The 20,390-nt window shown below is 45.9% G+C and overlaps 1 non-coding gene across 1 annotated transcript; it reads right to left on the reverse strand.

The window, feature by feature from the left end:
- Positions 1 to 718: 718 nt before the first annotated feature.
- LOC115844137 (U6 spliceosomal RNA) lies at positions 719 to 825 on the reverse strand. The gene has a single exon (XR_004036000.1). It is a non-coding gene; the product is annotated as a U6 spliceosomal RNA (small nuclear RNA).
- Positions 826 to 20,390: the final 19,565 nt, after the last annotated feature.

Below are 20,390 nucleotides of genomic sequence, written 5' to 3' on the forward strand. Positions count from 1 at the left end.
CTATGAATTTGCCTGTTCTGAACATTTCATGTAAATGGAATGATACAATATATGGTCTTTTGTGACTGGCTTCTTTCACTTAGTGCATGTATTTCTTTTAAGTTTCATACATGTTGTGGCATGTATCGTTCATTTTTATGGCTGAATAATATTCTGTTGTATGGATGCAAGGCATTTTACTTACCCATTCATCAGCTGATGGACATTTGGGTTTCCACTTTTTGCCTGTTATGAATAATACTGCTGTGAACATGCATGTACAAGTTTTTGTGTGGACATGTTTTCACTTGCCTTCGATGGGGGTTGCTGACTCATATACTAAGTCTATTAAGTCTGTGTTTTTTTTTTTTATTGAACTGTAGTTGATTTACAATACTGTGTTAGTTTCAGGTGTATAGCAAAGTGATTCGGTTTCATATATATATATATATGTACACACACGTACATATATGTGTGTATATATATATTCTTTTTCGGATTCTTTTCCATTGTAAGTTATTACAAAATAGTGAATAGAGTTCCCTGTACTATACAGTAGGTCTTTTGTTGTTTATCCCTTTTATATATAGTAGTGTGTATCTGTTAATCCCAAGCTCCTAGTTTATCCCTTCCCCCCTTCTTCCCCTTTGGTAACCATAAGTTTGTGTTCTGTGTCTATGAGTCTGTTTCTGTTTAGTAAATAAGTTAATTTGTATTATCTTTTAGATTTCGCATATTAAAATACATAGACCGCTTCACGAATTTACGTGTTATCCTTGCGCAGGGGCCATGCTAGTTTTCTCTGTGTCGTTGCAGTTGTAGTATATGTGCTGCCGGAATGAGCACTATTAAGTCTGTGTTTTATCTTTTAAGGAACTACCAGACTATTTTCAAAAGTGACTGGGTTGTTTTACAGTCTGATTATCAGTGTGTGAGGTTCAGATTTCTGCACATTCCGGTTATTATCTGTCTTTTTTACTATAGCCATGCTAGTGGGTATGAAATTGTGTCTAGTTGTGGTTTTGATTTGGTGGCTAATGATGTTAAGCATCTTTTCATGTGCTTGTTGGCCATTTGGATATCTTCTTTGTGGAAATTTCCATTCATATATTTTGCTCATTTAAAAAATTGTTTTATTATTGAGTTTTAATACTTTTAAAATTTTTAATAAATTTTTTATTTTTGGCTCCTTTGGGTCTTAGTTGCTGTGTGTGGACTTTCTCTAGTTGCAGCGATCGGGGGCTACTCTTTGTTGTGGTGTTTGGGCTTCTCATTGCTGTGGCTTCGCTTGTTGCGGAGCATGGGCCCTAGAGTGCAGGCTCAGTAATTGTGGCACACGGGCTTAGTTGCTCTGCGGCATGTGGGATCTTCCCCGACCAGGAATCGAACCCGTGTCCCCTGCATTAGCAGGCAGATTCCTAACTACTGTGCCACCAGGGAAGTGCCTATAATTAAAAAAAATTCTGGACACAAGTCCCCTATCAGAGAGATGATTTGCAAACATATTCTGTGGGTTATCTTTTCACTTTCTTGATAGAACCTTCAATCTATAGCTAGTCAGTAGTAAGCACAGGTGACAACTTTGACTTGCAGTTGATGTCTGAAGTGGGTGGGTGGGCCAGTCTTCATAGGACTGAACCATTAACATGTGGGATCTGAAACTAACCATTAACATGTGGGATCTGAAACTATCTCTGGATATAGTGTCAGAATTGAGTTGAATTGTAGAACACCAAGTTGGAGTCTGGAAATTGCTTGACGGTGTGTGGGAACCCCCACATGCACTGGAATTGGTGACCATAACCTTTAATGCCTTAATCAGTTTGGAAAGTTTATGGCCATTTTATTCTTCACATATTTCTTCTACTCTGGTCTATCCTATTCTATTCTAATCTCTCTTCTCCTTCTGGATTCCAGTTGTATGTGTTAGACATTCTTATATTCTCCCTCAGATCCCCTTTTCTCTATTCTGTCTTTTTATGTATTTCAATTTGTATACTTTCCTTTTTGTTTCAATTTGTATACTTTCTACTAACCTGTATTCAGGTTCACTGATTATTTCTTGGGCTGTATCCAATACCTTGTTAAGTCCATGTAATGAAGTCTTCATTTCTAATTTTGTATTATTCATCTCTAGCACATCCATTTGATTCTTTTTTGTTTCCATGTCTCTCCTTAAATTTCCCATTCATTCACATATACTATCCATCTTTTCCATTACATATTTTAGCATCTTTATCATAGCTATTTCAATATTCTTGTTTGATCTTTCCAACATCTGGGCCATCTTTAGGTCTGCTTCTATTGACCATTTCCTCTGTTGACCATAGATCACATTTCTTGCTTTTTCATATGACTTGTTATCTTCGGTTGCATGCTAAACATTTTATATTAAAGAACATAGAAAGAAAAACACTGTTCTGTCAGGCTGCTAGAGCAGGGGCTGACTTGGTTGGATCTGAAACTGAGCAGTGTTTGGACTTTGTTATAGCCTTCCTTTCATTCATTTCACCATTGACTTCACATTACTTGAAGGCAGAATCAGTACTTTCCCTTCAGCATGGATTAAATCATTGGCCATATAATTGAACTCAATTTCTACCTCCCTCACTTCGCTGAGGTCATGCTGGCCCAGAGTTCCAACTGTCTAATCATGTGGTTTGTCTTTTGGGCAACCAGCTCCCATCCTGAAGCTCTCTGGAGGTCCACCATAAGTCACCTCATTAGCAAAACAAAGAGTTCTGTCACTCAGGAAATTCAAAGAATTTTTGAAGCTCTGTGCCAGGAATCAGGGACAAAGACCAGATGTGTTCTCCATTATACTATAGACTTTCCCTCAGCTCTCCTGCCCATCCCTCACCTTCTGAGGGAATCTTGCACTTGGAGAGAGGTCTCAGCCTGATGTACTGCAGCATGGATTTCTCTCTTCTCTCCTTCTCTGCCCCCATACATTGAAGGTTCACAGGGTAAGAGGTGGTGAGTGGGTACAGACCCAGGCTGTGGGTGTTACTCTTCAGGATTCTCGTCAGTCATGGCAGCCCAAACACTGCTGTTAAAAGTCTGCTTGGGGTGGACCTTCAAGATGGCAGAGGGGGGCTTCCCTGGTGGTGCAGTGGTTGGGAGTCTGCCTGCCGATGCAGGGGACACGGGTTGTGCCCCGGTCCGGGAGGATCCCACATGCTGCGGAGCGGCTGGGCCCGTGGGCCATGGCTGCTGGGCCTGCGCGTCCGGAGCCTGTGCTCCGCAACAGGAGGGACCGCAACAGTGAGAGGCCTACGTACTGCCAAAAAAAAAAAAAAAAAAAAAAGATGGCAGAGGAGTCAGACGTGGAGATCACATTCCTCCCCACAAATACATCAAAAATACTTCTACATCTGGAACATCTCCTATAGAACACCTACCAAATGCTGGTAGAAGAGCTCAGACTTCCCCAAAGGCGAGAAAATCCCCACGTACCTGGCCATGTGGCTGACAGTGTCTTGGTGCTCTGGCCTGGTGTCAGGCCTGAGCCTCGGAGGTGGGAGAGCAGAGTTCAGGACAATAGACCATCAGAGACCTCCCTGGCCCACATAGTATCAGTTGGCAAGAGCGCTCCCAGAGATCTCTGTCTCAACACTAACACCCAGATCGACCCAACAGCCAGCAAGCTCCAGTGCTGGATGCCCCATGCCAAACAACTAGAATGACGGGAACACAACCCACCCATTAGCATAGAGGCTGCCTTAAAACCATAATTAGTTCACAGACACCCCAAAACACACCACTGGACGCAGCCCTGCCCACCAGAAAGACAAAATCCAGCCCCACCCACCAGAGCACAGGCCCCAGTCCCCTGCATCAGGAAGCCTACACAAGCCACTGAAACAGCCTTACCCACAGGGAGCAGACACCAAAAACAGTGGGAACAACGAACCTGCAGGCTGCAAAAAGGACACCCCAAACACAGTAAGTTAAGCAAAATGAGAAGACAGAGAAATACGCAGCAGGTGAAGGAGCAAGGTAAAAACCCACCAGACCTAACAAATGAAGAGGAAATAGGCAGTCTACCTTAAAAAGAATTCAGAGTAATGTTAATAAAGATGATCCCAGATCTTGGAAATACAATGGAGAAAATACAAGAAATGTTTAACAAGGACCTAGAAGAACTAAAGACCTAACAAACAATGACGAACAACACAGTAAATGGAATTTTAAAATCTCTAGAAGGAATCAATAGCAGAATAACTGAGGCAGAAGAACGGATAAGTGACCTGGAAGATAAAATAGTGGAAATAACTACTGCAGAGCAGAATAAAGAAAAAAGAATGAAAAGAATTGAGGACAGTCTCAGAGACCTCTGGGACAACATTAAATGCACCAACATTCGACTTATAGGGGTCCCAGAAGAGGAAGAGCAAAAGAAAGGGTCTGAGAAGATATTTGAAGAGATTGTAGTTGAAAACTTCCCTAATATGGGAAAGGAAGTAGTCAATCAAGTCCAGGAAGTGCAGAGAGTCCCATACAGGATAAATCCAAGGAGAAACACGCCAAGACACATATTAATCAAACTGTCAAAAAATAAATAGAAAGAAAAACCATTAAAAGCAGCAAGGGAAAAGCAACAAATAACATACAAGGGAATCCCCATAAGGTTAACAGCTGACCTTTCAGCAGAAACTGCAAGCCAGAAGGGAGTGGCAGGACATATTTAAAGTGATGAAAAGGAAAAACCTACAACCAAGATTACTCTAGCCAGCAAGGATCTCATTCAGATTCCATGGAGAAATTAAAATCTTTACAGACAGGCAAAAGTTAAGAGAATGCAGCACCACCAAACCAGCTTTACAACAAATGCTAAAGGAACTTCTCTAGGCAGGAAACACAAGAGAAGGAAAAGACTTACAATAACAAACCCAAAACAATTAAGAAAATGGTAATAGGAGCATGCATATCGATAACTACCTTAAACATAAATGGATTAGATGCTCCAACCAAAAGACATAGACTGGCTGAGTGGATACATAAACAAGACCTGTATATATGCTGTCTACAAGAGACCCACTTCAGACCTAGGGACACATACAGACTGAAAGTGAGGGGACAGAAAAAGATATTCCATGCAAATGGAAATCAAAAGAAAGCTGGAGTAGCAATTCTCATATCAGACAAAATAGACTTTAAAGACTATTACAAGAGCCAAAGAAGGACACTACATAATGATCAAGGGATCAATCCAAGAAGAAGATATAACAATTGGAAATATTTATGCACCCAACATAGGAGCACCTCAATACATAAGACAAATGCTAACAGCCATAAAGGGGGAAATCGACAGTAACACAATCATAGCAGGGGACTTTAACACCCCACTTTCACCGATAGATCATCCAAAATGAAAATAAATAAGGAAACGCCATCTTTAAATGATACACTAAAAAAGATGGACTTAATTGATATTTATAGGACATTCCATCCAAAAACAACAGAATACACTTTCTTCTCAAGTGCTCATGGAACATCCTTCAGGATAGATCATATCTTGGGTCACAAATCAAGCCTTGCTAAATTTAAGAAAATTCTTATCGTATCAAGTATCTTTTCTGACCACAATGCTATGAGACTAGATATCAATTGTAGGAAAAAATCTGTAAAAAATACAAACACATGGAGGCTAAACAATACACTACTAAATAACCAAGAGATCACTGAATAAATCAAAGAGGAAATCAAAAGATACCTAGAAACAAATAACAATGAAAACACGACGACCCAAAACCTATGGGATGCAGCAAAAGGAGTTTTAAGAGGGAAGTTTATAGCAATGCAGTCCTTCCTCAAGAAACAAGAAACGTCTCAAATAAACAACCTAACCTTACACCTAAGGCAATTAGAGAAAGAAGAACAAAAAAACCCCAAAGTTAGCAGAAGGAAAGAAATCATAAAGGTCAGATCAGAAGTAAATGAAAAAGAAATGAAGGAAACAGTAGCAAAGATCAATAAAACTAAAACCTGGTTCTTTGAGATGATAAACAAAATTCATACCATTAGCCAGACTCATCAAGAAGAAAAGGGAGAATACTCATATCAATAGAATTAGAAATGAAAAAGGAGAAGTAACAACTGATGCTGTGGAAATACAAAGGATCATGAGAGATTATTACAAGCAACTCTATGCCAATAAAATGGACAGCCTGGAAGAAATGGACAAATTCTTAGAAAAGCATAACCTTGTGAGACTGAACCAGGAAGAAATAGAAAATATAAACAGACCAATCACAAGCACTGAAATTGAGACTGTGATTTAAAAATCTTCCAACAAACAAAAGCACAGCACCAGATGGCTTCACAGGTTAATTCTATCAAACATTTAGAGAAGAGCTAACACCTATACTTTCAAACTGTTCCAAAATATAGCAGAGGGAGGAACACTCCCAAACTCATTCTACGAGCCCACCATCACCCTGATACCAAAACCAGACAAGGATGTCACAAAGAAAGAAAACTACAGTCCAATATCACTGATGAACATAGTTGCAAAAATCCTCAACAAAATACTAGCAAACTGAATTGAACAGCACATTAAAAGGATCATACACCATGATCAAGTGGGGATTATACCAGGAACGCAAGGATTCTTCAGTACAGGCAAATGAATCAATGTGATACACCATATTAACAAATTGAAGGAGAAAAAACATATGATCATCTCAATAGATGCAGAAAAAGCTTTCAACAAAATTCAACACCCATTAATGATAAAAACCCTCCAGAAAGTAGGTATAGAGGGAACTTAACATAATAAAGGCCATATATGACAAACCCACAGCAAACATCGTTCTCAGTGGTGAAAAGCTGAAACCATTTCCTCTAACATCAGGAACGAGACAAGGTTGTCCACTCTCACCAGTATTATTCAACATAGTTTTGGAAGTTTTAGCCACAGCAGTCAGAAGAAAAAGAAATAAAAGGAATCCAAATCAGAAAAGAAGATGTAGAGCTGTCACTGTTTGCTGATGACATGATAGTATACATAGAGAATCCTAAAGATGCTACCAGAACACTACTAGAGCTAATCATTGAATCTGGTAAAGTAGCAGAATACAAAATTAATGCACAGAAATCTCTTGCATTCCTCTATACTAATGATGAAAAATCTCAAAGAGAAATTAAGGAAACACTTCCATTTACCACTGCAACAAAAAGAGTAAAATACCTAGGAATAAACCTACCTAAGGACACAAAAGACCTGTATGCAGAAAACTATAAGACACTGATGAAAGAAATTAAAGATGATACAAACAGATGGAGAGATATACCATGTTCTTGGATTGGAAAAATCAGCATTGTGAAAATGACTCTACTACCCAAAGCAATCTACAGATTCAATGCAATCCTTATCAAACTACCACTGGCATTTTTCACAGAACTAGAACAAAAAATTTCACAATTTGTATGGAAACGCGAAAGACCCCGAATAACCAAAGTGATCTTGAGAAAGAAAAACAGAGCTGGAGGAATCAGGCTCCCTGACTTCAGACTATACTACAAAGCTATAGTAATCAAGACAGTATGGTACTGGCACAAAAACAGAAATATAGATCAATGGAACAGGATAGAAAGCCCAGAGGTAAACCCATGCACATATGGTCACCTTATCTTTGATAAAGGAGGCAAGAATATACAATGGAGAAAAGAGAGCCTCTTCAATAAGTGGTGCTGGGAAAACTGGATAGCTACATGTAAAAGAATGAAATTAGAACACTCCCTAACACCATACACAAAAATAAGCTCAAAATGGATTAAAGGCCTAAATGTAAGGCCAGACACTATCAAACTCTTAGAGAAAAACATAGGCAGAACACTCTATGACATAAATCACAGCAAGACCCTTTTTGACCCACCTCCTAGAGAAATGGAAATAAAAACAAAAATAAATGGGACCTAATGAAACTTAAAAGCTTTTGCACAACAAAGGAAACCATAAACAAGACGAAGAGACAACCCTCAGAATGGGAGAAAATATTTGCAAATGAAGCAACTGACAAAGGATTAATCTCCAAAATTTACAAGCAGCTCATGCAGCTCAATATCAAAAAAACAAACAACCCAATCCAAAAATGGGCAAAAGACCTAAATAGACATTTCTCCAAAGAAGATATACTGCCAACAAACACATGAAAGAATGCTCAACATCATTAGTCATTAGAGAAATGCAAATCAAAGGTACAATGAGGTATCACCTCACACCAGTCAGAATGGCCATCATCAAAAAAATCTACAAACAATAAATGCTGGAGAGGGTGTGAAGAAAAGGGAACCCTCTTGCACTGTTGGTGGAAATGTAAATTGATACGGCCACTATGGAGAACAGTATGGAGGTTCCTTAAAAAACTAAAAATAGAGCTACCGTTTGACCCAGCAATCCCACTACTGGGCATATACCCTGAGAAAACCATAATTCAAGAAGAGTCATGTACCAAAATGTTCATTGCAGCTCTATTTACAATAGCCAGGACATGGAAGCAACCTAAGTGTCCATCAACAGATGAATGGATAAAGAAGATGTGACACATATATACAATGGAATATTATGCAGCCATAAAAGGAAACAAAATTGAGTTATTTATAGTGAGGCGGATGGACCTAGAGTCTGTCACACAGTGAAGTAAGTCAGAAAGAGAAAAACAAATACCGTATGCTAACACATATATATGGAATCTAAAAATTAAAAAAAAGGTCATGAAGAACCTAGGGGCAAGACCGGAATAAAGACACAGACCAACTAGAGAATGGACTTGAGGATATGGGGAGGGGGAAGGGTAAGCTGGGACAAAGTGAGAGAGTGGCATGGACATATATACACTACCAAACGTAAAACAGATAGCTAGTGGGAAGCAGCCGCATAGCACAGGGAGATCAGCTCGGTGCTTTGTGACCACCTAGAGGGGTGGGATAGGGAGGGTGGGAGGGAGGGAGATGCAAGAGGGAAGAGATGTGGGGACATATGTATATGTGTAACTGATTCACTTTGTTGTAAAGCAGAAACCAACACACCCATTGTAAAGCAATTATACTCCAATAAAGTTGTTAAAAAAAAAATGAAGGGACATCCCCCAGAATGGGAGAAAACAGTTACAAATTGTATATTTGATAAGGGACTTGTATCCAGAATATATAATGAATTCTTAAAATCCAATAATAAAAAGACAACCCAATTTAAAAAATTGGCAGAGAGTAAATAGACATTTCTTCAGAGAAGATACACAAATGGCCAGTGAGCACATGAAAGGATGCTCTCAGTAGCATTAGACATCAGGAAAGTGCAAATGGAAACCACACTGAGATACTACTTCACATCCAGTAGGATGGCTGGAATCCAACAAGAGCGATGTTACCAGTGTTCTCAAGGATGTGGAGAAACTGGAACCCTCATGCTGTATTAGTGGGGATGTAAAACTCAAAAGGTTCAAGAGAGTTATCATATGCCCCAGCAATTTCACTCCTAGGTATATGCCCGAGAAAACTGAAAATACATGTCTATACAAAACCTGTGCCAGGCGTACCTTAGAGGTATTGTGGGTTCAATTCCAGACCAGCACAATAAAGTGAATATTGCAATAAAGCGAGTCCCGAATTTTTTGGTTTCCTAGAGTGCATATAAAAGTTATGTTTTAACCTCTTGAACAATGGAGGGGTTAGGGGTGCCGACCCCCTGTGCACTCGAAAATCTGTCGTTCAGGGCTCAGCTCTACATACCTTAGTTAAAAATGATTGCTAAGAAATGCTAGCCGTCATCTCAGCCTTTAGTGAGCTACCATTTTTTTGATGGTGGAGGGTCTTGCCTTGATGTGATGGCTGCTTGATCAGTGCGGTGGTTGCTCAAGGGTGGGGTGGCTCTGGAAATTTCTTAAGATAAGACGACAGTGAAGTTTGCCACATTCAGGAACTCTTCCTTCCGTGAACGATTTCTCCGCAGCATGCAGTGCTGTTTGGTAGCATTTTACCCACAGCAGAACCTCTTTCAAAATTGGAGCCAGTGCTTTCAGACCCTGCCGCTGCTTTAGCCACTAAGTTGATGTACTCTAAACCCTTCGTTGTCATTTCAGCAGTCTTCACAGCATTTTCACCAGGAATAGACTCCATGTCAAGAAACCACTTTATTTGCTCATGTGTTAGAAGCAGCTCCTCGTCTGTTCAGGTTTTGTCATGCGATTGCAGCAGTTCAGCCACATCTTCAGGCCCCGCTTCTAATTGTACTCCTCTTGCGGTTTCCATCTGCAGCTCCTTCCTCCAGTGAAGGCTGAAACCCCTTCAAGTCATCCATGAGGGAATCAGCGTCTTCCAAACTCCTGTTAGTGTTGGTATTTCTACCTCTTCTCATGAATCAGGAATGTTCTTAATGGCGTCTAGAATGGTGAATCCTCTCCAGAAGGTTGTCTGTTTGCTTTGCCCAGATCCTTCAGAGGAATTAGGTTAGGGAAGCTCTGGGGAGCCAGGCTTTGCTTTGAGGTTCAGTCCCCCTGCCTGGAGCCTCATTTGGATGCCGTGGTGGCCGTCCCCTCTCTAGATGCCCTGGGTAGCTGGTGGGGGGGCCTCCCAATGCCCAGCTGTCTCTAGACCAGACAGGACCCCTGGGCGCTGCAAAGCCCACCTGGGAGGACAAACCAAAGGTCAGGCTGGAGGAGAAAATGAACGGAGCTCTCACGCTACTCCCATCCCTGGTGGGTGGCTTGGCAGGGAGGGCAGCTCCCCTTCTGTTTGAATTGACCAGGCCACTTAATCATCTTTTCATTGAGTCTGAACTTCAAGAAGCTTTTCAGGTGCAAGAAAGCTGGTCGAAGCCTGGGGCAGCTCTCTACCTGTGGGTAGGGTGGGTGTCCACCTGCTTCTTCTCTCCATTCTGAAAGTTAGTTAATTTAGATTAGAATTAGGGTTTAGGCTAGGTCTAATTCAGGGTGAAGTTAATTAATTTAGGTGAAACATTCTCCCCCAAAGGCGACCCGGTGTAGAAGCATGTGACCTGGGTTTGGAACTCGCCCCCGATGGATTTCAGCCACTCCCTCCCACGCCTGCTCCAGGGAGGGGTATTTTGCAACCGGAGCTGGCATCAGAAGCCCCTCTTTAAATGCATATCCCTCAGGTAGGGGAGATGCATGAAATCTCTAATCCATCGTAGAAATAAGTGAATCTGAGTGTTTCTTCGTAGAATCCCAGATATTTGGGGACAGGAGGGTAAGACAGGGCTCCCTTGATGTCCACTTGTCCCTGGACCTCACAATGTCCCTCCACAAACATTTAATAGACACTGTTGAACATTGCTCTTGTGCCAGCTGCTTTGTATACACAGTCTCTCTTTTTTTTTTTTTTTAACTGAGGTACAGTTGGCACACAGCACTGTTGCAGGTGTACAGGATAATGATTTCACTTAACATTCAGCACAGTCTTATCCTTACAGCATCCATTCGAGGAAGGTCACTTAGTCGTATTGTTACAGTTGAGGAGGCTTCCCTGTTCCCCCTCGTGACCAGGCGGGCACATTGTCAGTCCCAGGATCTGCACGTTTGAGACAGCCATTGGTCCATCAGCCAACTCATTGATCACGTGTCTTGTGCACGCACAGCATACTAGGCACAGGGACCCAGTGGTGACCACGACCAGACCTGGCATTACCCAGAAACCCACGCAAATGTACACGCAGTCACACCCGTGGAAGGTGCTAAGGAGGAGGGGTCTGCAGGACGCGTGGTCCTGATGGAGTCAGGAAGCTGTGGCGGGTTTGCTGGGGTAAGAGGCATGAGCAGGAGGTCGCTTGGCCACGGTGTGTGGGCAGTGGCTGAGGCTCAGGGGACCGGAAAGAGGGTGGTATGAAACGAGGTTGGTGTGGGCAGCAGGGCCTGGACCACTCGGGCGCCCTGGGCTGCCTTAAAGCCTTTGGTCTTTACCCCTGGGGGCAAGGGGAGACATTGAACTATTTGCAACAGAGGATGACATCATCACAAGTGTCATTTTAAAAGGCAACTAGCTGCTGTATGGAGTGCAGGTGGGAGGGGACAAGGGGGTTGCCGTGTCCGGAGTGTGTGTGGCTGGCAGTTTGGAGTGGAGCAGTGTTGTGGAGATGGGGGAGGGGGAGACAGCTTCACAAGATACCTAGGGAGGAAGTCAGATAGTCCTTGGGATGGAGGGAACCGTGCGAAGGGTGGTGGGCGGGCGGGTGGGCTTCATGGGCCCACGGCCCCTCCGTTAGCTCAGGCTTCTGTCACTTTCTTAGTCAACTTTGAACAAGGGGCTCTGCATTGTCACTTGGCACCTGGCCTTGCAAATTAGGTGCCTAGACCTGCCCTGGGGCTGGAACTGGGGCTCTAAGCCCCCTCCCCCCACCTGTAGGTGGTCCAGAAGCAGCTCTTCTGGCACAGGTGGTGCGGGCCCTGGACCTGGAGGGCTCACTGCCCCGAGCCATGAAGCTGCAAACAGGCCAGAGCTGCAGCCATAGGGGCCTGGCCCTGCAAGGAAGCAGCAGCAGCCGGGGCCAGTCCTGACCCCGTTCTGGAGCTCACTTTTATTCTCTAAGAAGCAGGGGGATGGCGAGACACGATTTCTGGAGTCCTTTTTGGCCCAACATTTAATGTCTTTATGATCCTCCTGCGTCTTTGTTCCGAGTTCCTGCGGCCTCTCCATAGGCTGTGCCGGCCCTCAGGACTGCTGGGACGTGTATGTAGACGCTGGCCTGGAGGGGCTCCACAGGGCCCTTGCTTGTCCTCTCTGTCACTCCTCTGTCACGCTGTGCCTGACTTCCCACCGTTAGAGAAAAATGTACCGAGATGTAAAAAACAAACAACACCAAGAACAGAAAACCACTTCTGGGAGCAGTGATACTTGTGGCCGCTTTCTGCTGAAATCTCTGTGCTGTGATCTTCACTGGAGGGGCGGGAGGAGAGAGAGGACAGACCCCCGGTGACAGTTTGGCCCAGAGCTGGGCGGCGCAGGTCCCCAGGGTGGGCCAGAAGCGCCCGGCTTGCCAGGGACCGTTTTGCTGGCCAGGAGGACATCTGAGCCTCTGTTTCTGCAAGCTGCATGCGTCTCCACTGGCCCTGCGGCCTGCAGAGGTTTCTGTTCTCATTTCTCAGTGGTTTGCTCAGTACTTCGCGTCTTGTTTAGGATGTGTGGTTTCTTTAGGACCAACACCCTTGGCTCCTAATCTGGGACCTTGGGCTATAATGTTGGGGTGTGATGGATGTGGGGGGCACGTGGGGAAAACGCTCACTAACGTGGTTTTCGTGCCCTAGGCCTCTGGTTCACTCAGACCAGGGTACGGTGAAGGGAACCTGGAGCTCTGTGGCTTGGGGTGCAGAGGACAAATTCCAGCTCAGTCCTCTGGGCGTGGCCACTGGCTCCTGACCTGTGGTCCCCAGACTCCTGGGCGTCCTTGTAGGCAGCGGCCACATCCTAGCTCCTGTTTCTTGGATGCTCACCAGGCACCATTTCCCCTCTTCTTTCATTGCAGCTTCCTGAACGCCTCACTGACGTGGTGGGATTGTGTTTTTTCCCCAAGTGGCACAGCAGTACTTTTAGTCACACATGCCTCCAGCACCTCACCGCTCCCTGCAAAGGACAAAGTCTGTACTCCTCCTCCTGAGCCTGGGTGGGGCTTCGTGACTGCTTTGTGGGGCAGAATGTGGCAGAGGGACGCGCTGCGACTTCTGAGACTAAGCTACAAACGGCGCTGTGCCTTCTTCTTGGGTCTCTGTCTGTCTCTGTCTCTGGCTCACTGTCTCTCTGTGTCTCTGGCTTATTGTCTGTCTCTACTCTTTCTTGTGGTGCTTGCCCTTGGAACCCAGCCACCATGTGGTGAGGCAGCCTGGGAACCCACGCACAGGCCTTCTGACCCACAGCTAGGATCCTGGCCAGCATCGGATGCTCTGCGGGCAGACAAGCCTTCACAAGCCACAGGGTGATGATTCCAGCCCCCAGCCTTTGTGTTGATGTTGAACAGAGCAGAGACGAGCTGTCGCTGCCAAGTCCCGTCCAAGTCACTGTTTCACAAGCAAAGGGCACATCCACTCTCTAGCACCCTGGTCCGTAGCTCCAGAACACACAGTTTTCAGAAAATGGGTGACAGACCAGAAGGGAGTCAGAGATCTGGTCTGATACCAGTTAGTGGGGCAGTCTTAGGCAAATCACTTAATGTCATGAGCCTCAGTTTCTCCATCTGTGAAGTGGGCAAGGTATGGGATTTGATAGTTGGAGCAGCGGGACAGTCCTAGCAGGGGAAGGGGCTGAGCAAGGGCGTAGAGGTGGAATGCACGGGAGGAGGGGGTGTTGGGAGACCTGCACGGCCCCGGGAGCTATGCCTGGTCCAGGGAGCAGGGCGGTGTCGGTGGAGGGAAGGCCGACAGGATGGACCAGGGACTCGGAAGGGGCCGCGGGGTGGGATTTGAAGCAGCCTGTTAAGAACTAGGAGTTTGGTGTCTGTGCCGTATTGGAGAGGTGGCTTGGTCAGCGGGGCACGTACTCAGCACCCCGAGCCTGGCGTCCTGGTCTCAGCTCGGCTTCTGATTCGTTGGGTGACATTGAACAATGCCACCTTCCTTGTTCCACACCTCAGAGTCATCCTGTGTGAAATGAACGTACATGTGTGTCTGTGTTCCTCATGTCCTAAGGCTGTAGAATCCTCGGGGTCCTGCCCTCGCGTCAGGTATCCTGGGTCAGCTCTGGGAGGCTGCTCCTTCAGGAGGAGCTCCTGCACTCGGCTCGCCCCAAACACAGGCTGCGGGGACCTTGGCCGTCCCGCCCTGGTTTGCTGCATCCGTCTCGTGAGGACATGTTGCTGGAGAGTGGCCTTTCTAGGATGCTGTTGATGAAGTGTCACCAGCACCTTACAGGTGGGGGGAAGGTGCTGCGTGCTTGACATTGTGAGGGGCTCCTCTGCCTTTCCACTGGCTGCCCAGCCCCACTCAAGCCCGAGCTGACTGCGGACGCTGGGGAGCTCACCAGCATGTGAGCTGGGGGGCCCTTTCCATGTGCAGGCAGGGCAGAGAGTGGAGGCCGGAGGTGCTTCCATTGGTCTGTGATGAGGCTTTTGGAAATAGAGTCTCTCTTTTCACATTGCAAAGATAATCCCTATGTACTATGAGAATCAGAACATACAGGTAGTAAAACTAGTCAAACCACCCCTATGTGTTTGTCATGTACTGCGGGGACAGTTCTCCTCTTCCCTTCCCTCTTCCTTCCCTTCGTCCTCCTTCTCCCCCCCGTCCTCCCCCTCCTCACGTGGGCACGTGCGCGCGCGCCCACACACACACACACGCGACCATTCCCTGTCAGTTAGCACAGATCCATTCTGTCGTTTTTCCCCTCCACGTGGTTTTTCACTGGATGCACATCCAACAGTCTTACTCCACTCATCCCTCGTGACCGTTACCAGCAACGCTTGGTTAGCATCTGTGTACCTATCTCTTGGCATTTTTACAGGATTGTTTCCAGGTTACCTCACTAGAAGCGTTCGCTGCTGTGCCCAAAGGTAGCCATGTTTTTAAGGCTTTTGATACCTCTTGTCCAGGTTCCTTCCAAGGAGGCTCTTCCAGAACACAGTCGTGGCAGCGATGTTTGAGAGCCTCAGAGCCCATGAGGCACCCTTCTCTTTCACTTTCACCAGCCTGAGAGGTGAAAAGTGACGTTTCAGTTGTTGAAGCCTCCCTCTCCTGGCCGAGTGCGTTAGTGTCTCCCTCACCGTCCGTACTCCGTCCTTCTGCTAGTGTTTACCGAGTACCTAGCGCGTGCCCGAGCCGTCGGTGGCACTGAGCACGCTCCATCACACGGTCTGTTTGTGCTCGCAGCCCCGCTGTGTGTGTTTTGCTCACTAGACCTAGAGGATGATAGACAGGGAGAGCTGTGAGGGATCTCAGAGATTGTCCAGTACCCTCATTTTTAGGGGAAGAACCCAAGGCCAGGGAGTGTGGGGACTTGCCCTTGGCCACACAGGGCTGTGCATTCCTGATGGAATTGTAACTCAGGATCCCAGTCCTTCTGCTTGTCTTGATTTTTCCTCCAGTGCAGGGTCACTGGTTGGTGGAGTTCACCTCCCGACTCAGTGCTGCCATCCAGGGTCACCCTGCCGGGCACACAGTAGGTGCTTAGAAAACTATTTACTGAATGAATGTTTGTGCACAAGAGAGCACAGAGTGCGCTCTGTCACGGTGTGCTCAACATCCCAGGAGGAAAGTCAGACTTCCATAAAGAAATGCCCCCCTTTTTGTTTTTTGAATGGAAAAGGAAAATGAGAGGGCTGTTGGAATTGGTGGAGACGGAGAGACAGGGCTGCCTGGGGCTTGGGACAGGTTTGCGGTCGGAGCTGTCAGGTCACTGGAATTTCCCTCAGGTTCTCTCCTTCCACCAGAGATGGACTGATCGAAGCGGGGCAGGGGGCGGTAATGCAGACAGGAGAAGAGCTTTGCTTCCTTCGTGTGCCCTGTGTGAATCTGGATTGACTCTCCAGTGATTCCAGGGGACTGTCTCAAGTCACCTCTTTTACCTCCGTGCGGTTCATACCCAACCCCCTTGCCAACCCCTTGCCTAATCATGGGTCACATGTCTCCCTCAGGTAAAACACTCAGGCCGCCAGGCACTCTGGTCACCACAGCGACCAAGCTGGGGGGCTAGTGCCTGCCCCTGGCTAGATCTGCCTCAGGCATTAACGCCAGCCACGCTGGCCTTCTTTAACCAGCTGTGAGGCCTTGGGCAAGCCCCTCCCCCTCTCTGAACCTCAGTTTCCTCCTCTGTAGAATAGACATCATGAGAATCCCAGGCATTCTGTGTGCTGTGAAGAGAACACCCGGGTTTAAGTGACTCTTGGCTCCTCTAGGCCCTACTTTTCCAAAAGAAGCCACACATTCCAAAGCCCCTTATTCTCAATAAACCTTTTCTTCTGCCCAAGAACAGCCTACTTAAAAAAAAAAGAACACCCTGCTTTCATTCCAAGCTCCGTTCCTTCCGAAGAAGGCCTTTTCTCTCTGGTCATGCCTTAACCTAGGCCACTGGTGTCTGCAAGTGGGGAATGCATGTCTTGACAGTAGTTCCCTAATAGGGGTTGTGTTGTCACATCCACGGTCAGTGGACATGTTTGTGGAATTGGAAGCATCACGCTTTATCTCTGCCATCACTCCCTCTTGGGAAGAATAGGGAACATGTCTGAATAGCACACTTTGTCACAAAGAGCCCTCTTTCAGCCAGATTTCCCCAGAGAGATTGTTCCGGGGAAACAAAGGACTGACTGACCCTAGTGGTTAATTTGCTGAGGGGTGTTCTTGGGTAATCCAGCATTGTTCTCTCAGCACATTGTTATTGACAGGTATGTGCAATAGGAAAGATAATGGTAAATATATAAAGGACTGTGGTGTGCGGGACTTATTCTAGGCACTTAACACAGCACCGGGGAGACTGGACATGTTCACATTACAGGTGAAGTCTGTAGTCAGGCACCAGCGTTTCTGAAAATGGGGATTTCTCAGTGGGCTGAGGTGGTCAGGGAGGGCTTCTCTGAGGAGGTAAAGATCTCAAATTCTCATCACACCAGTTGGGGTTCAAAGGAGTTACTTTCCTTGCCTGGCACAGTTTCTCTCTCTCTGTCTCACACACACACACACACACACACACACACACACACACACAGTTGGTCTTACTGAATTGAAAAGACACAAGAGTTTGATCTGGAAGATGAATAAGATGGAGGTTTATTGGATGAGAAAATATATTTTCATAGGATGGTCCTGGGGTGAGAATTGTCAATGTGAGGAAACAGCTTCAGATGTACAGGATTTGACGGTTTGCAAAGCACTCCTCACGTCAATGAAGTCTTATTTCCTCACAGCCCCATGAGGTCAGCACCCAGGGAAAGTGAGTCTCAGAGGCTCCGTGACTTGGCCACAGAGGTAAGTAGGTGGTAAAACCCAGACTCTAGCATTTACTGCTCAAGTTCACAGCGCTTTCCAAGATGAAAACATGCCTTCCTCTCTCCACGGAACAGGGGAATGAAACATATGTTGAGAAGCGGCCTAAAACGATGCGGGCCGGAGGAAGTACGTGAGAGTTGTAAGCTGCCGCCCTGGCCCGGCCTCGTGAACCTCCCAGGCCATCCCACATGCCCTGATGTTCCTGCATCTGGACAGCATCGGTAAATGTAAGGACACCAGGGAGCAAGCTTGCTGGCAGCAAGGCTATTGCTAGGATGTGTCCTCTGTCTTCATGTCTGAGTGTGTCTCTGACGCTGTCCTGTGCTAGAAGCCCCAGTGGAGACTGAGAGGTCATTGGGGCGGGGGGGGGGGGGCGGTAAGGGGTGGACTAAATGCGTTTATGGCTCATTTCTACCCGGACTAAAGAGCAGGGCCACCTGGGCTTGGTTGGACCCATCTCTAAATAAATGTACCAGAGCTGGAAAATTCCAAAGATGCTAGAACTCAACATCCAGTTCCTGGAGGTAGGTGTGGGTATTGGACAGGTCATCCTCTGGGCGGGAAGATTCCTTAGGTGGCCTGGTCCACTCAAGAGTGACACTGCCCATGGGGATTTTTATTTCTTCTCTCCTTCCCTCTGTCTCTCCTTCCCTCTGTCCTTTCCTCCTGCCTTCCCTCCCCTCCATCCTTCTAGAGTTCAGTGGTCCAGGAAATCTGCTCCCTGAAGGCAGCTCTCTTCCAGGAGAAAGAGGGGCAGGCTGGCCTCTGGATGCCATGTTTTCTACCCTGAATTTACCCGTCAGGAGTGCTTAGGAAAAACCCCTCCTCATCCCACATGGAGCGGGGCAGATGTGTTTTACTCGGTAGAATTAAACTGTTGGATGGCACAGATCATCAAATTCCAGAAAACCAGAGGGATGAGATCTCAGAGATAAGCTATATTGACCAGCCCCCTCATTTTACAGATGGGGAAACTGAGGCAGAGTGAGATGGTCAGGATCACTTAATCCTCACCTGAGTGGTCTGTAATTTTAACCTGTAATTTACGTGACACTACTATTATTAATACTATTAAAAGCAAGACATCTGGACCAAAATGGAGTCACTTATGCTAAGCCTCAAGTCACCAAACTGGGATTTAACTTAAATATAGTTTTGGCTGTCCCAGAGATGGAATTTTAAACCAGTCAAGCAGGAATCACCTGATCAGCTCGAGTTAGGTAATCCGCTTGCTTGACCCCTGCCATCCTCTGTAGGCAAAGTAACCTTGCAATAACCAGTCTGCTCTTGGCCTAGCATAACTTCCTTGTTTCCACTCCCTTCTGCCTATAAAAGTCTGTCATTTTGTACAGCTCCTCAGAGCTCCTTTATATGCGCTAGATTGGATGCTGCCTAACTCACGAATCATTGAATAAAGCCACTAAAATCTTTAACATTTATTCAGTTGAGTTTTGTTTTTAAACAATATTATGACACAACTCTCTAGGGCAAGAAGAAGACAACTTTTGTCTCTCACCGCTTCACGATGGTGCTGAAATTCCCAGGCCTATCCTGGAATGCTCTCTCACCTAGAACCCTGGGCCCAGGATGGCAGCCGTGGTCTCTTCCCAGGATGTCTTGACAGAGAGCTGTAATTGTGGAAACCTGTCCTTGGCTAACTCTATTCTAGCCACAAGATTAAAAGAGCGGTAAGAGGAATGTCAGGAGGAGATGTGCATTTAATAATTTTTAAAGAGCCTTGTCCACTTCTGAATCCTCACTTTGTTTTCCTGCCTTAATTCTTGGTCATTGTAAATTACTTCAAAAAATGATTTTAGAATAGAAGAAGAGCTAGGAGTCAGAGAAGACGTCTTTAACATTTCATATTCCTTTGACACTTTTTAGGATTTTAATTTTGAAGCATGGCAAAGAGGCAGAAATGGCTTTGGGCCATAGACGAGCAGAATCACTTTAAAATGAAGATAGTTTTTTTTTGGCTTGAGATCTTCCCCTAAAACTAACTGAAGAATGAACACCTCTCCCAGTGCTAATTGGAACAGAAAGTATTTCTAATTCCGATGAATGAAAATAGGAACAAAAGTATTCCAAAGCAAGGACATAACTTGAATTCAGAGCTGAATCCATTACATCAAGCTCCGGGGAAGGGGTCGGTGGGGAGGCCCTGAAGTTGACCTGATGATTGGGAAATACCAGTTAAATGCTTTTGTAACTTCATCACTGTCAACAGGAAGACACTGCTATCCAAGTCTCTCAGGAGCTTCTAAACCAAGAAAGGAAGAAACCAAGCGGATTATTTATGAGCTCCTTCCCTCTTGCTGCTTGAAGCCGCTGTGAAATTAGCCTGTTTGTTACCGCGCCGGGGCAAGGCTGGGCGAGTTTACACCGCTCGGCGGGGTCGGCAAAGCCGGCCTCCCGCGTCTCCTAGCGGACCTGTGGGGTGGTGCAGCCCGTGCCACCCGCTGCAGGAAAGCGGGCCACCGGCCGGCA

The sequence above is a fragment of the Globicephala melas genome, chromosome 11 (genome assembly GCF_963455315.2).
Source record: "Globicephala melas chromosome 11, mGloMel1.2, whole genome shotgun sequence".
Classification (NCBI taxonomy): Eukaryota; Metazoa; Chordata; class Mammalia; order Artiodactyla; family Delphinidae; genus Globicephala; species Globicephala melas.